Here is a 17,239-nt window from a genome sequence, read left to right as displayed (position 1 = left end):
ATTTATGCATTTTTTAGGGATTTAAGAAGTATTGAGAAACAAATGTAGAGAACATAGAGTAAAATTAATTGTGTTCTATGTCCTTATGGATCTGACCTTGTTCGATTTATTGACAAATGGAGTTTATCAGGAATATTATGTTCCCTGAATATTACTGGACCAGAAGTATGTTAGTTATCACGTCACTTTCTCGCATCATACCTTCTATTTTGTCCTCTTTATCTCACATGTATATGGTATGCATGTGTGTTTGGAAGTAAGTAACATTATCTTATGTTTATGAATTTAGCATTTGATGTGATCTTATTCAAATACATGTATGTAGATGCACGTTTGCTTTTTAGACCAACAAGTAGATCTCCGCCTTTTCTTCTTTTTTCTCCCCTGACATTACCGGTAGTGTCAGAAAAAAACAAAAGAAGCGATGATCTACTTGCTGGTCTAGTTTGCGTGGAATATGTATGCAAATGTATGTACAAGTATTATATTTGCATATGGTCATCCAAAGTGTATCAATTTAGCGTTCATATATATACCAATCATGTGCTGCAAAATGGCATTAAACCCAGTAAAACCAATCTGAATAATCAATCCGCTAATAAAAAGAGGCGTGATCTAACGATTGTGGACTAGATGTATCAAAGTTTTGGAAATTAAGATCTGTTAAGTGTATATTTGAAACTCGTCTGCAGTAAAAACGCCCTGTGTATATACATGCACGAGTGTGTGTGTGTGTGTGTGTGTGTGTGTGTGTGTGTGTTTTGACTGAAAATCAAAGAACCGAAGGTACTGTAATATTAATTGCATTTGAAAGATGCAAGTTGTTTTTTTCTTGTTATTGTTGGAAAATGGCGTCAAACTCACAACATCACGCTGAATATGAGTAAACAGTGTGTGTGTGTGTGTGTGTGTGTGTGTGTGTGTGTGTGTCTAATATCAACGAACCTAAAGCACCATAAGCTTACGTCCATGTGAAAGTGGCAACATGGTTGGGGTTTTTTGTTTGTTTGCTGTGATCTGTTCATTATTTTTTTCTCTACCTATGAGCATGTGCCATGGTATTTTTCATCTTCGAACTAATTCTAAGAAATTAATAAATTCTTTGGGAAAGGCTTATTACATCGGCTTTACAATTTCATTAATGATCAAAGCTGCTCAGATTTGCTCCTTGAGGCATCTAACGAAACCAAATTAAAGCAAAACAGACGAAATAACATTAAGGAAATTTTTTTGACTATGGCTGCCTAAAAATAATTCAAAAAGAACAATCTTAAAACCATTCACATGTCACAGAGTACCAGCAAGTTTTAATATACAACTTTGGAGGCCTCGTATTTCTAGCTACTTTTATGTATTTGTGATTGAAAATCTCTAACGAAATCTGAGTTGTTACTTACATAAACTTTGTATTACTATTATTTTTGATGGATAGTAACACCGGCTGCATTCATTTAAACTCAAAACATACAAATCTATGAAAACGGCATGACACGTTTCCGACAGAAAATAATTTTCAATGCTGGCGATGTATCACAGCAGGTGACATACCTTAAAAGAAATGAAGAATTTACACGTAAGTATTAAGGTTTTAAATGCTAATTTTAAACTACATGGAATTAAACGGGAACCCGGATGGCCGAGTGTTCTAAAGCGCTCGACTTTACCAATCACTGCCATCTCATCTCGATCCACGTGGTTCGGGTCTCGGGGTCGGTCTATGTGTGTATATGAGAAAGGTTGCCATTAGCCTCTCGTGAGTCGGTGGCTCTTCCCGAGGTTTTCTCCAGTTTCTTATGCCACTATTTATACTGGCCGCCATGTATAGCCTATCACGTGCTGAAAAATGGCGTTATTCCCACAACAACAACATGGGAATATGTTATGCGCCTTTTTTGCGAGTTGGATCTAACAGTTTTAGCAGTAGGAAGAGAAACTCATTGATGCTCATTTTACAAAGAGTTTTCAATTTAATTTTCCTGAAATCTATACCTCAAAAGCCGAAATCTAAGCTGCGTACCACTACCGAAACGAGAGAGGAAACAATGCTCTAAATATAGACTGGGACTACTTTTGTGGGTACTGATCCGGAAGTAATAATTGCGACTCAATTTCATTAACGGCAGCCTAAACATGTCTGAATCTTTACTTAACCATGTGTGGACCACCTATTGGAATTGTACCAAACGCAATAAAGACAGTTAATGGTCTAAGCTTGGTATAACATACCCTAGTTTGCTAGTACATATGCCAGGTTTAAGGTCTACATTGCTCTCCTCGGAGAAGACAGATGATATCCCAAACATCTGAAACATCCACACGTTGCATTAATCTAAAATGGAATTTTTTTTCTTCAAGTAAATTTTGATTTCCTATATGAATAAAACACCTGTTATTTTTTTCCAAATTAGTAATCTTTTCCTGATGTATAAATAGGTAGTTATAATCCATCTCGATAACTCGAACATCTAACGAATGTGGATTACATCCCTTTCACTGTCAAATTAACTCCCCCTGCCTTTTCCACGACAAGAAATATAGAAATATTAATTAGTATCCTTTCTACCAGTATAAAGAAAATAAATGGGTTTCACTGAAATTCAAAATAGCCAATAGCAAAATGACACTGTATATTGAAAACTATGACCCTTTTGGATCTTTGTAGACATAACCATTCCACTATCGTCTTTACAAAAGCATTTGGAAAGCTCAAACTATTTCTCTTCAAAATAAAGCGTGAAAGTATAATGATTACTCTGGTTTCTCTTCACATCGTATTAATCTTTCGCCTTTTACTAAAGATTACCGTGGAGAGGAACATTTAATGAGTCTATAGACCATTCTTTGAAGCCTCACTTTGGTGAGGTACCAATTCAATTAAAGTAAACCTCTTGTTCAAATTTAGCATTTTGTTCTCTTTTCTTCTAACCAGATCCAAATGGAAGATAGTAACCGATGATTATATAATCAGGTCTCAGTACTTCCAGTTCGGTACTCACAAAGGTAGTTCTAGTCTATTGTTAGAACATTTATTCCTCTCTCATTGTCATGGTGATAGAAGAGTTATATTTATGCGATTTTGATAGGGATTTAAAGGTCATTGTTTATTCTTGAGAATATGAGCTCAGGTGTGGTTTTCCATGTGTATTTTGGCGATAGTGCATAGTCAGTAATAAGGCCATGGTGATGATCCGGAAGTGAAATATGTGTTCTGTTTACATACTGCTCTGTTGACAGTCCAGCCTCTCAAAAAAACCTTTGGCAAGAACTTCACCGTGAAGGTATTTTTAGATTAACATATGATTTGTACTGATTGTCACACAGTGGAAATGTCAGCCTCGAGAACCAAATGTAGAGAACATATAACAAAATTAATTGTGCTATGTCCTGTCAGTGCAGTATTTGAGTAAAGATTAAACTGGTATTAAATCTTTATTATTAATGAACGACACATGAAATTTCAATATGTTATGTATATTGACTTTGAAAAACAGTAGAATGAAATTAGAAATAAAAAGTTAAGTTTTATTTTGAAAAATTTAAATGAAATTTAAAAAGAAGTATAAAAAATTAAAACATTTACTCCAAAATATATAATATTTGTTGAAATGATATTAAATGATATCAGCATGTAAATATTCCTACACCATATATAAGTTCCAATGTTGGATATTTGTCAAATTTTGTCAGAGAAAATATCTTTGTAAGTCAAAATGAGACCATCATTTAAAATACACGAAGACAAAATTCCAGTTTGTATTGGTCATTCAAAGTATTTATTAGGGGTCCAAGCAGTTAATTTATGAGTTTATCATGGGGTCACTTCCTGAGTAACACATATCTGCTTGTATGGCCTTCAGTAATTTTTTACAAACATAGTTATAGGGTATTTAGTGAGAGGACAGAGATGAAAACTTTATACTAGAACCTAGTCAAGTTCTCTACTAAATCATTTTAAACTGTCCCAGAATGAAATACAATTCAAAGGGATAAAATATACTTTCCCCATGTATATTACCCTTGGATGTAAGAAAACAGCAAAATAATATAAGCTGAACACAAAATGCATTCCATTGTATTGTTCAGTTTGGTTACGATATTGATTGGTGTAGTGCAGCATCGTGGCCTATATGATGTTATGGGAATGCTGATGATCCATCTTGCTTTATGCATTATTAATTACTAATATTATTTGTTAACTGACACTCTAAAGATTGCATAAGAAATATTCAAACAGATTATTTGAATTCAACTTTGTACAACTGATTTTGCGATAGCTACATATCCCACATGAACAAATATTCATATATTTTAGAATGTTTGGGATCAAACGTTCACATTCAGTACATCATATAGGCTGACATTGTACATATAGTGAATCTGTAAGGCCCATTTCTGGCTGTGTGCGCTGAAAATATCCCAAAATGTTATTTTCATCATGAGTAGGCCTATGTATGATAACATATTTCAATTTAGTACTATGACAGTGTGCAGTATTGTAGCATCAGCTGATATCTGATTCCATTGAATCATTGAGTTTAATAATTGGTAACCAACACTCTTAATGATAAATGTTGAAACAGATCATTTGAATTTTGTTTGCACATTTGATCTTAAGAAGTACATTGTATATGTCCCACATATGTAAATGTCCATCCTGGTTTTCACGTTTTGGGGATCAGAATTTCACATTTAGTTGACGATATAGGATTTATTGGTATCTATAGTTGATCTGTGTGGCCACATTTTGCTGTATTCATCTGCAATATCCAAAATTGTTATTTCCCTCATGAATAAGATCGCTTATAGTCATATATTTTAATTTATTACATTGTCGCTTGACTTTCCTGTATACTGGTATGTACTAATGTTTGCACCAATCATCAAACCTCACAGCCCCAACATTGCCTTAAACTGTATGATACATAGTCTACCTGATTTGCTATTTAACCTGTAAATGGCTAAATATGCTTCTAGAAACCCCATATATTTTTAGGATAAATTTATCACTTTAATACATGGTCATAGCTTCACCTTTTTGAGTGTCAGTCTGTCATGTTTAATATTTTTCCCATGCTTGCAACCTTAATGTTATTTTGAAATCACCATATCGAACACATTTTAAATTCATTTACCTACATCTTACTGTTTTCTAGAATCAAGTGAGACATGTTATATCTTTTCAGGTCTAACATTGTATCTGGAACAAAATGTTAGAGTTGGATCAGTTTGGAAGCTCTCCAGTAGTCCGGTGGTGATAGCAAGGTTTCATAAGGACATGTGAAGTGTACTGTCATAAGTGACCATGATTAGTTCATATCACCACACTGATATATAGCACCACAAAGACATGGCTTAGGTCTTCATGAGAGAGAATAACACCATTTTTCAGTAAGGTAGAGCCTCCCTAGAAACTGTATTTTCCTATCCCATTGTCACCTTTTGTAGTTATTGACATTGAAATGGAATGCATTTTTGCTATACAACATGGTAGTGGTCCCATCCGAACTTTAAATCTGAGTGCGCTATTACTTATACAAACAACTGCCTACGTACCTGACACAATATGTGGAACATAGCACCTGTCACTGTTTCTTTAGTGTCTACACCTATATGCATCTGGACAGGCATATTGCGGTTTGCTGCCAAAATCACTATGAGCTGTGTTGCTTCACTAACCCTGGGAAAAATGATATCACTTGTACAGACTTAAGCTACCATTTGTTTTAAATACCATGTATTAGTCAACTTTGCTGTCTAAAATTTGTCAAACTGAATTTTAAAACTTGTAGGAAAATTTATATTTTCAATAAAATGTAGTTTTTAAAATTTAAATGTTTATTTAAATTTCCTTTATCAATAATTTCAAATTGTAAACATATTCTCAGAGAGGCCTTGTACATTCAGGTTTTCATTGCATTGAAAAATTCTTATAATTAAGGAAGATATAGCAAATTAAGTTTTGGTTTCTCAAGAGCACTTGGACCAAAACTTGCACCCTGTGGAACACCAGCACTACACACTTTCTGAAAGGTGTCACGTGTCTTGTTTGTAATAAAATTCAAAAAGACTTCATGTATAAAATTGAAATAGGTGTGGCATGCAAATATAAAAGTTTGACTAAAATTGGCCATAACAAATTGGGCCTGTCAGGAATCAGGTCACAATTAGTACATCCAGTTCAGTACCAATAGATGTAGTTCAAGTCTATTTTTAGAATATTTCTTCCTCTCATTTTGGTGGTGACAGAAGAGTTATATTTATGCATTTTTTAGGGATTTAAGAAGTATTGAGAAACAAATGTAGAGAACATAGAGTAAAATTAATTGTGTTCCATGTCCTTATGGATCTGACCTTGTTCGATTTATTGACAAATGGAGTTTATCAGGAATATTATGTTCCCTGAATATTACTGGACCAGAAGTATGTTAGTTATCACGTCACTTTCTCGCATCATACCTTCTATTTTGTCCTCTTTATCTCACATGTATATGGTATGCATGTGTGTTTGGAAGTAAGTAACATTATCTTATGTTTATGAATTTAGCATTTGATGTGATCTTATTCAAATACATGTATGTAGATGCACGTTTGCTTTTTAGACCAACAAGTAGATCTCCGCCTTTTCTTCTTTTTTCTCCCCTGACATTACCGGTAGTGTCAGAAAAAAACAAAAGAAGCGATGATCTACTTGCTGGTCTAGTTTGCGTGGAATATGTATGCAAATGTATGTACAAGTATTATATTTGCATATGGTCATCCAAAGTGTATCAATTTAGCGTTCATATATATACCAATCATGTGCTGCAAAATGGCATTAAACCCAGTAAAACCAATCTGAATAATCAATCCGCTAATAAAAAGAGGCGTGATCTAACGATTGTGGACTAGATGTATCAAAGTTTTGGAAATTAAGATCTGTTAAGTGTATATTTGAAACTCGTCTGCAGTAAAAACGCCCTGTGTATATACATGCACGAGTGTGTGTGTGTGTGTGTGTGTGTGTGTGTGTGTGTGTTTTGACTGAAAATCAAAGAACCGAAGGTACTGTAATATTAATTGCATTTGAAAGATGGAAGTTGTTTTTTTCTTGTTATTGTTGGAAAATGGCGTCAAACTCACAACATCACGCTGAATATGAGTAAACAGTGTGTGTGTGTGTGTGTGTGTGTGGTATTTTTCATCTTCGAACTAATTCTAAGAAATTAATAAATTCTTTGGGAAAGGCTTATTACATCGGCTTTACAATTTCATTAATGATCAAAGCTGCTCAGATTTGCTCCTTGAGGCATCTAACGAAACCAAATTAAAGCAAAACAGACGAAATAACATTAAGGAAATTTTTTTGACTATGGCTGCCTAAAAATAATTCAACAAGAACAATCTTAAAACCATTCACATGTCACAGAGTACCAGCAAGTGTTAAAACTTGCACCCTGTGGAACACCAGCACTACACACTTTCTGAAAGGTGTCACATGTCTTGTTTGTAATAAAATTCAAAAAGACTTCATGTATAAAATTGAAATAGGTGTGGCATGCAAATATAAAAGTTTGACTAAAATTGGCCATAACAAATTGGACCTGTCAGGAATCAGGTCACAATTAGCATTTGATGTGATGTTATTCAAATACATGCATGTAGATGCACGTTTGCGTTTTAGACCAACAAGTAGATCTCCGCCTTTTCTTCTTTTTTCTCCCCTGACATTACCGATAATGTCAGAAAAAAGCAAAAGAAGCGATGATCTACATGCTGGTCTAGTTTTGCGTGGAATATGTATGCAAATGTATGTACAAGTATTATATTTGCATATGGTCATCCAAAGTGTATCAATTTAGCGTTCATATATATACCAATCATGTGCTGCAAAATGGCATTAAACCCAGTAAAACCAATCTGAATAATCAATCCGCTAATAAAAAGAGGCGTGATCTAACGATTGTGGACTAGATGTATCAAAGTTTTGGAAATTAAGATCTGTTAAGTGTATATTTGAAACTCGTCTGCAGTAAAACCGCCCTGTGTATATACATGCACGAGTGTGTGTGTGTGTGTGTGTGTGTGTGTTTTGACTGAAAATCAAAGAACCGAAGGTACTGTAAAATTAATTGCATTTGAAAGATGCAAGTTGGTTTTTTTCTTGTTATCGTTGGAAAATGACGTCAAACTCACAACATCACGCTGAATCTGAGTAAACAGTGTGTGTGTATGTGTGTGTGTGTGTGTCTAATATCAACAAACCTAAAGCACCATAAGCTTACGTCCATGTGAAAGTGGCAACATGGTTGGGGTTTTTTGTTTGTTTGTTGTGATCTGTTCATTATTTTTTTCTCTACCTATGAGCATGTGCCATGGTATTTTTCATCTTCGAACTAATTCTAAGAAATTAATAAATTCTTTGGGAAAGGCTTATTACATCGGCTTTACAATTTCATTAATGATCAAAGCTGCTCAGATTTGCTCCTTGAGGCATCTAACGAAACCAAATTAAAGCAAAACAGACGAAATAACATTAAGGAAATTTTTTTGACTATGGCTGCCTAAAAATAATTCAACAAGAACAATCTTAAAACCATTCACATGTCACAGAGTACCAGCAAGTGTTAATATACAGTTTTGGAGGCCTCGTATTTCTAGCTACTTTTATGTATTTGTGATTGAAAATCTCTAACGAAATCTGAGTTGTTACTTACATAAACTTTGTATTACTATTATTTTTGATGGATAGTAACACCGGCTGCATACATTTAAACTCAAAACATACAAATCTATGAAAACGGCATGACACATTTCCAACAGAAAATAATTTTCAATGCTGGCGATGTATCACAGCAGATGACATATCTTAAAAGAAATGAAGAATTTACACGTAAGTATTAAGGTTTTAAATGCTCTGGTTTCTCTTCAGATCGTATTAATCTTTCGCCTTAAATCATTAACATAAAAATATATCTGTGAATAAATCAGTGAAATTCGTGTCAAAGGATAAAACAAGGATTATCACTCTCTATAAAAGAACATTATAGACAAAATCTTACAAGGACAAGGACAGTGAAGGATTTTATTTCGTTAGGAGGACAGAGGTAATTTCCACTATCTATCCTCTTCACACTTTACAAAACACTAGGATAAAAACACACCTTACAATGGCAGCAAACAACACGCCACAAACTTTCAAATCCGAAACCTTCCTCAGGGAATATTTCCGGACGAAAGAGGAAGAAATAGAGCAAGGAAGGCTCTACAAAGCATATCGAGCTCCCTCTATACAGGCAATAGACCTATCAGAAACAATACAACAGGACCGGCCGACAGCACAACATATCATTGCTGCCCTGGCAGCCAGGGGCCTAGGAGGGAAAATAGACATCCTCTACCACATTGGTAAAGGGGTCTACCTACTATACCCCAAACAAAAGGAACCCCTCCTAAAAGGGGGAAATATTTTGATCAACGGTATCACGGCAAAAATCACAAAACCACCACCCTTGACAAAACTAATAGACCGTAAATACACACATGTGTATATATCGCAATTCCCCAGAGAGATCTCCCTCGAGGTCTTTCAGAAAGGGTTCGAGCACAGACTGGACATCAAAGTCCATAAAATTAAAAGGGACGTCTATAAAAATACGATCAACGTCTACAACGGCAAGATCGTAGTCCAAATAGACAAAACAGAGACACATAAGATCCCAGAATACTTTAAAGTACTGGGACTTTTGGTACAAACACATTTCTACAAGTCCCATCTAGTGCGGCCCTGCAGCAACTGCAATGAAAAGGGCCACACGAAATGGACTTGTCCCAAACAAGGGCAAGGAAGAAAAACACTACTCCCCACCCCAACCACATCAACAACACCACACAATACACCAGCATCTTATGCTGAAGCTGTCACAAGCTTTTTAGCAAATTGCAGACAACACAAAAAGAAAGCGAAACAGACGCATACACCAACACCCAAATAAACCAAAACAAACCTGAACATGACACAGTAACACAAAATGAAAAAGAAACGATACCAACCATACAACTAGCACCACACCCTACCACCACCCTCATTGGAGAGATGGAAACACATGACACAGACGAAATGTTGATCACAACACCAATAACAACAACCACACAGACTTACACAGAAACAAGTGAAAAACAGGAAGCACCAGCAGAAACACCAACAACACTAACAACACCCAATCAATCAGACAACGAACACAGCGACATCGAGATAGACCTAGAACCTTCCTCACAACACACACCCACACAGAACAAAAAACGAAAAAACAAATCACCAAAAAAATCTCCAATTGGAAAAACACCAAAACGACCACACGGAAACTCCACACCACAAACCAAAAAAATCAGGAGCATAATCAAAGAAATGAGGAACCAACCACCTCTACTCCCCGCTCTTGAAATAAACACAAAACCACAAACACCAGCAACACCACCAAACATAAAAGTACTCACACAAGAAGAAAAAGAACATATCGTCGCCACACTCAAACCCCCCCCCCAAACAGCCCGCACCCAAGGAGCCCAGCACGCAAAACACATAAACAACCACAGATTAAAGAACAAAAGAAACCCAAACCACCACCAGCGGTAAATAAAACCCACTAAACCATAAAACCAACAAATTAAACTGCAAAACACCTACAACAACCCAAATATAAAAACAAAACAGACACAGAAATGGATAGAATGCTAAAGATACTATCATTAAATGCAAATGGAATAGATTTCCAAAAAGCTAAGAAACTAATAGAAATAGCTCGCTCATATGATATTATCTGCGTACAAGAAATCCATAACCCCATACAAAAGGTGATTAACTTTATAGAAGACCAACTCAACGCTATATTCTTGGTGCAAAGAGATTTCACCAGCAATAGATCGGGAGTCGGAATAATCATCAATCAAGCTGTAACACACGCTAACTGGAAACAATTAGCCACACCGCCAGAAATGTGCGGGAGACTACTCCACATTAGCCTCTACGATACCAATATTATAAATATATACATGCCACCTAGAACAAACAGAAAAAAAAACATTTATATACAAACTATCAAACTATCTACAACAATATAACATAAATAACACGGTAGTCATTGGAGATTTTAATTCGGTGACCCATGATATAGACAAAACAAAGGGACTAGCGAAATGGGACAAAAGTATATTGAACCATGTAAATGGACTAATCCACAACAACAATTTAGTAGACACATATAGATTACTCCACCCAACCGAAAGACAATACACCTATCACCGCACAAACAATGCAACAAGAATAAACCGAGCATACATAACAAACAACTTCCAACAAAATGTCAGACAAAGCAACATATTAACAGACAAACTAGCAGACCATAACCACATCGAAATAGAAATGAAAATAACAAATAGAGACAAATGGGGAAGGGGATACTGGAAGTTCAATAACACAATCCTGAATCTACCAAAATATCAGGAAGAAATCCAAAACATCCTCTTCTCCATACAAAATCTAAATACATACGAAATTTGGGATGAAACAAAAGAGAACATCAAAAGAATTAGTAGGAAATATGCAAGACTACAATTAGAACAACAACATCTAACCGAAAAAGAATGTCACAACATAATAAATTCAAACAACTATACTGACGAAGAACATAAAACAGTTGAACATATTCTGAAAGACATACAAAAAAACAGATGCAACGGAAATAAGATACGAGCAGGAAAATTAGATGACATATACATGATAGGGAAAAACATATACAAGGAAGAAGAAATAAAGCAAGGTATGCAAAGAAACATGACAAAACTAAAAGATGACAAAGGAAACACATTAGAAACAAAAGAACAAATACTAAATCAAGCAAAAACATATTACACACAGCTATACCAAACACAAAACATAGAATGTCACAAAATACAACAATATTTAGACACAACAATCACACCAACCATAGATGAAAAAGATAAAGAAATATGCTAAGCACCTATATCTATCGCGGAAATAAGCAAAGCTATAGATCAATTAACAAAAAATAAATCACCAGGATCAGATGGTCTTATGCCAGAATTTTACAAAGCTTTCAAGATACCTATAACACAGGTATTATACAAACTGTACAATAACATTCAAACCAAACAAGAAATGACAGAATCTATGAAAGCTAGTTTAATAACTCTACTATATAAAAACAAAGGGGATAGCACAGACCTAATAAACTGGCGCCCCATATCACTACTAAACACAGACTACAAAATACTAAGCAAATTACTCACTAACAGAATTAAACAAACACTAGGAAAACTCATTAATTCAAACCAGACATGCGGCGAAGAAGGGAGAAATCTACAAAACAACATATTATCAATACAAACCACATTAGAACACATGGAAAACAAAAACACTCCTGGTGCGATTATACTAATCGACCAAGAGAAAGCCTTTGACCGAATAGAATTAACTACATCGTAAAAGTGCTAGAGAAATTCAGCTTTGGAACAAATTTTCGCAGCTGGGTAACAACTCTATACAATGATATCAATTCTTCAATACAAATCAACAGGGTGCAAATGACACCTTTCCCAGTACAGAGATCGGTAAGGCAGGGTTGCCCCCTGTCCATGCTGCTCTATGTCCTGGGGATAGAAATTTTGCGAAATAACATACAAGTAGACCCCAACATTACAGGGATAAAGACTCCAAACTCTAAAGAAGAAAGTAAAACGTACCAACATGCAGACGACTGCACCCAATTCATAACAACAATAACATCTTATAAACATCTTATACAACAATATATAACCTTTGGTTCCATATCCGGCTCAAAAATCAACCCCAGTAAAATGGAAGCACTACTAATAGGGACCTGGAAAGGCATCCGTCCAGGCTTGCCACCCGAAATAATAAGTAACCACATAAAAGTATTAGGAGTAAACATCGGCAAAGGCAGTAAATATCTAAACTTTAGACAAATTATAGAAAAACTAAACAAACACATCAATACATGGAACACAAGACAAAATAACCTAATAGAAAAAATACAGATAACTAAAACCTATCTATACAGCTCCATATGGCATGAATTTGATGCAACAAATTTTGAATTCACATTCCTAAATAAAACTGAAACTAAAATAATAAAACACATATGGAATGGGAAAATATCCAAAATTGCAAAATACTCCCTCCAAAAAAGCAAAATGCAAGGGGGTCTTCTCCTCCCAAACCTCAGAATAACAATCTCACCAAACGAATTGCACCCCCAAAGGGAGGCTACCAGATAGCAAATGCAATAAAAACCTACAGAGATCAACAAGATATATGGAAAGAGGAAAATAAAAATAAAATTCAAACCATCATACAAAACATTACACACAAAAAAATGCCACACAAAATAGAAGAAAAACTATCACACCTACAATGGAACAAGATATGGAAAAATTGGTCAGACATAAAACACACGAAACATCAAAGCAAATTACTAGAATATATACATGACGCATGGTGGACAGGAGAAAAAGCCTTCATGAGGAAAATCACAAAATCAATTCCCCCATGCCCCATATGTAAAAAAGGAAGGGATACAAAAAAACATATAATATTAGAATGCAAAACACTCACCCCACAGAGGGAAAAAATAAAGCAAAAAATCATAACCACCAATGGACATTTCGATGAAAATAATCTACTATACACAGATGGAATACAAAACAAAACACTATACCACGAAACTATAGACTATATTATACTTGCAATCGAAATAAGACGTAAAAATACATGGATCACAGAAAACTAAGAACAAAACCCATAATAAATACAAGGCCAGAACACCCCAACCCACTGTGTCACTAATTACCATCCCCCCCCCCACAATACAAGCACTAACAGAAAAACAAAACCGCCAGCCATCAGCGGGGTGCCGACAGGCGGGAGGAAAAATAATTAACGGCTCGGTAGCCAATAAACATGAGAGCGGGGTATACATACAAAATTGTAAACAAACACCTCCCCCCCTTATGGAAACACAATAACAAAAGAAAATAAAAAACACACAACAAAACACACAAACAACTAAAATCCGGCAAAGCTGAACAAGCTACTATAAAGAAGACCGGAAAAATAAGGAAATTAAGAAACATCCCCGAAAAATGGTAACATACCTAGCCAAATGGCACCCAGGAAACAAAAAACAACACAACAACAATAAGAAAGATACAACCAAAGCACAATCCATCAAGATAATACAGAACAAACAGGATTTCCCCACAAAACAAAAATAAACATTACTCCCATGCAAAAGGTAAAACAAAATTACCTAGCAAAACAGTAGCAGGGAGGAAAAATTCAATACAACGAACCACAAACAGACTTCAAAATAATCGGAAGAGCTACAAAAGCTACTAAAAAACATACCATAAACACAAAAATAAAAACAACTCCCATGCAAAAGGTAAAACAAAAACAATACCTAGCAAAAAGGCGGCAGGGAGGTAAAAATTCAACACAATGAACCACAAACAGACTTCAAAATAATCTGGAAGAGCTACAAAAGCTACTAAAAAACGTACACGAGCACAGAAAATCAACAAAAAACAATAGCACAAACATGAGATAAAAAAAATCCCCTGAAAAAGGTAAAAAACACCTAGCAAAAAAGCAACAGGGAGTGAAAAGAAATAAAATAAAAATAAAAACACATAAAAAACATAAAGACAACACACGCAAAATAAGAATGACAACAGTTAAAGAACAACAAAAAGACGGAACTCACAACAAAATAAATTTATTATGCGATGCATAAACATTGCACTAAACAAACCACCATTTCTCTCTACATCAACATAACATACAATCTCTTCAACTCAAATTTTCTCTTTCCGTTTCTTCTCACTTTAAATGTCAATCACCCCAACGTTCCTCTGGACAGAAGATACAATCCGTGCCCAGGCAATAATCAGCGCAACGAGAAATGACGCAAGGAAAATCCAAAACCAAAACACCTGCCCACAATAAACTTGTACCCCAAGGGACCGCACTCACGCACGCAAACCAAGAAGCAAGCAAAACTTAGCGACAAATGAGAAATAACATATCTTTGGAAAACAAAACTCAAAAAAGAACACTAAGAAATAAGACAACCTAGAACTAGAATTTGGAACAAAGTCCTTACAAACCTATCAACATGACAACAAAAATAGCACCACACAAAGCACCACATAAGGACAAAAACCTGACTATACCAAGTCACTTCACGAGAAAAATATAAAAAAGGCGAGGGAAACCACCTCACGGACCCCAGTGGTTTAGTGGGGGAGGAGTACCAACCCAAGTTCCGGGTATGTACGAACCACCCACGCTCCTCAATGAATGCCTAAAGTTGAGGAAAACGGGGAGGGACATCATACCCACAACCAAACATAGAATTCGATGAACAGAGCAAAGAACAACCCTTCCAAATAGCTTTACTTAAGAAAGTAAAAAACAAACAACAAAAAAAAAATTTAAATTAAAAAAAAAATTAAAAAAAATTATAAAAATAAAAAAAAAATATAATTTTTTTTTTTTATTAAATGTCTCAAATGCACTACACAAAACAAAATAAAGCAAACACAACATGTAACCCAGGAAAAATAGATATACAAAAGGGTGCCACATCTGTGTCCTGCCTAGCTAAAATAGCTAGGATCGGAACCAGGCTGTGCCAACACTCTAAAGATTACCGTGGAGAGGAACATTTAATGAGTCTATAGGGATTTAAGAAGTATTGAGAAACAAATGTAGAGAACATAGAGTAAAATTAATTGTGTTCTATGTCCTTATGGATCTGACCTTGTTCGATTTATTGACAAATGGAATTTATCAGGAATATTCTGTTCCCTGAACATTATTGAACCAGAAGTAGGTTAGTTATCACATCCCTTTCTCATATCATACCTTCTTTTTTTTTGTCCTCTTTATCTCGCATGTATATGGTATGCATGAATGTGAAAGTGGCAAGATGTCATTTGTTGTTGGTGGTACAAAATGGCATTAATCTCACACAATAATCTGAATCTGAATGAATGCTTGTGTTTTGATTGAAAATCAATGAACCGAAATCTTTTTTATTTATTTTGTTGTTATTTCCTCACATTTTTTCCTCTACCTATGAGCATGTCTTTGAACTATTCCTGAGAAATTAATAAATTCTTTGGAAAAGGCTTATTACCTAAGCTGTACATATGCAATAAAGATCAAAGCTGCTCCTCTTTGTTTTTGGGGGCATTCAGCTAAACCAAATTAAAGCCAAACAGATGAAACAACATTATGGAATATATTTTGACAATGTCTGCTGAGACATAATTCACCAAGAACAGTCTTTAATCCATTCAGATGTCACTCAGCAAGTGTTAATAGAGTTTTGGATGCCTCATCATTCTAGCTACTTTTATATATTTGTAATTGAAAATCTCTAAATGAAATATGTGTGGCTACTTACATATGCTTTGTATTGCTTTTGTTTTTGATGGATTGTAACATTTAAATGCCAATTTTACAAATCTATGAAACCCACATTGCACTTTTTCTAGATAACAAGATTTTCAAAGATGTGACATATTCTTGTGTAAAACAACTGAAGAGGCTATAGATAAGGTAATTTGTCACCAAATGGAAAGAGTAGGCCTCGGGTGGCCAAGTAGTCTAAAGCTGTCGACTTTAACTAAAATCTTACCTCTGTCCGCAGGTGTTTGGGTCTCAAGGTCGGCCTATGTGAGTATATGAGAAAGCTTGTGAGTTGCTTCTCTTGATTTGGTGGTTCTTCCTGGGTCCTTCCTTCACCAGTTATACTGTCCAACATGTATAGCCTATGATGTACTGTATTATCCAAACTTCTGCTGCTTTGTACCTGTAGGACACACGGTACTATTTCAACTCCAATAGTAAACATATGGAAACACCATCATATTCAAAATTCAATAACTTAAAATTTCTGGGTGCTGATGATGAGACTTATAATTCTCCATGCACATCTAACCTTGGTGCAAGCTTATGTGTGGAGAACACCATATGACCCGCGGCATTTTGTTTACATACATGTGCATGAAACACATGTTATTGATTCTGCACCAAATGAATCAGGTGCTACTTTCATTATTGAGTACTCCTGAGTCAAGCCTGTAAGAATGCTAAAATTGCATCAGTAGAAATTTGTCTATATTTTTTTTAAATTACATATAGGATAAGCTCTCA

At 35.1% G+C, this 17,239-nt stretch overlaps 1 non-coding gene across 1 annotated transcript; it reads left to right on the top strand.

Moving 5' to 3' along the window:
- The first annotated feature begins 2,748 nt into the window (after nt 1-2,748).
- LOC149777027 (U5 spliceosomal RNA) lies at nt 2,749-2,864 on the top strand. Its single transcript, XR_016416427.1, has one exon. It is a non-coding gene; the product is annotated as a U5 spliceosomal RNA (small nuclear RNA).
- Nucleotides 2,865-17,239: the final 14,375 nt, after the last annotated feature.

The sequence above is a fragment of the Sinohyriopsis cumingii genome, chromosome 18 (genome assembly GCF_028554795.1).
Source record: "Sinohyriopsis cumingii isolate HCF-2022 chromosome 18, ASM2855479v2, whole genome shotgun sequence".
In the NCBI taxonomy this organism is placed as follows: domain Eukaryota; kingdom Metazoa; phylum Mollusca; class Bivalvia; order Unionida; family Unionidae; genus Sinohyriopsis; species Sinohyriopsis cumingii.
The sequence above is the reverse complement of the archived record's forward strand: the minus strand, read 5'-3'. Positions and strand labels throughout refer to the sequence as shown.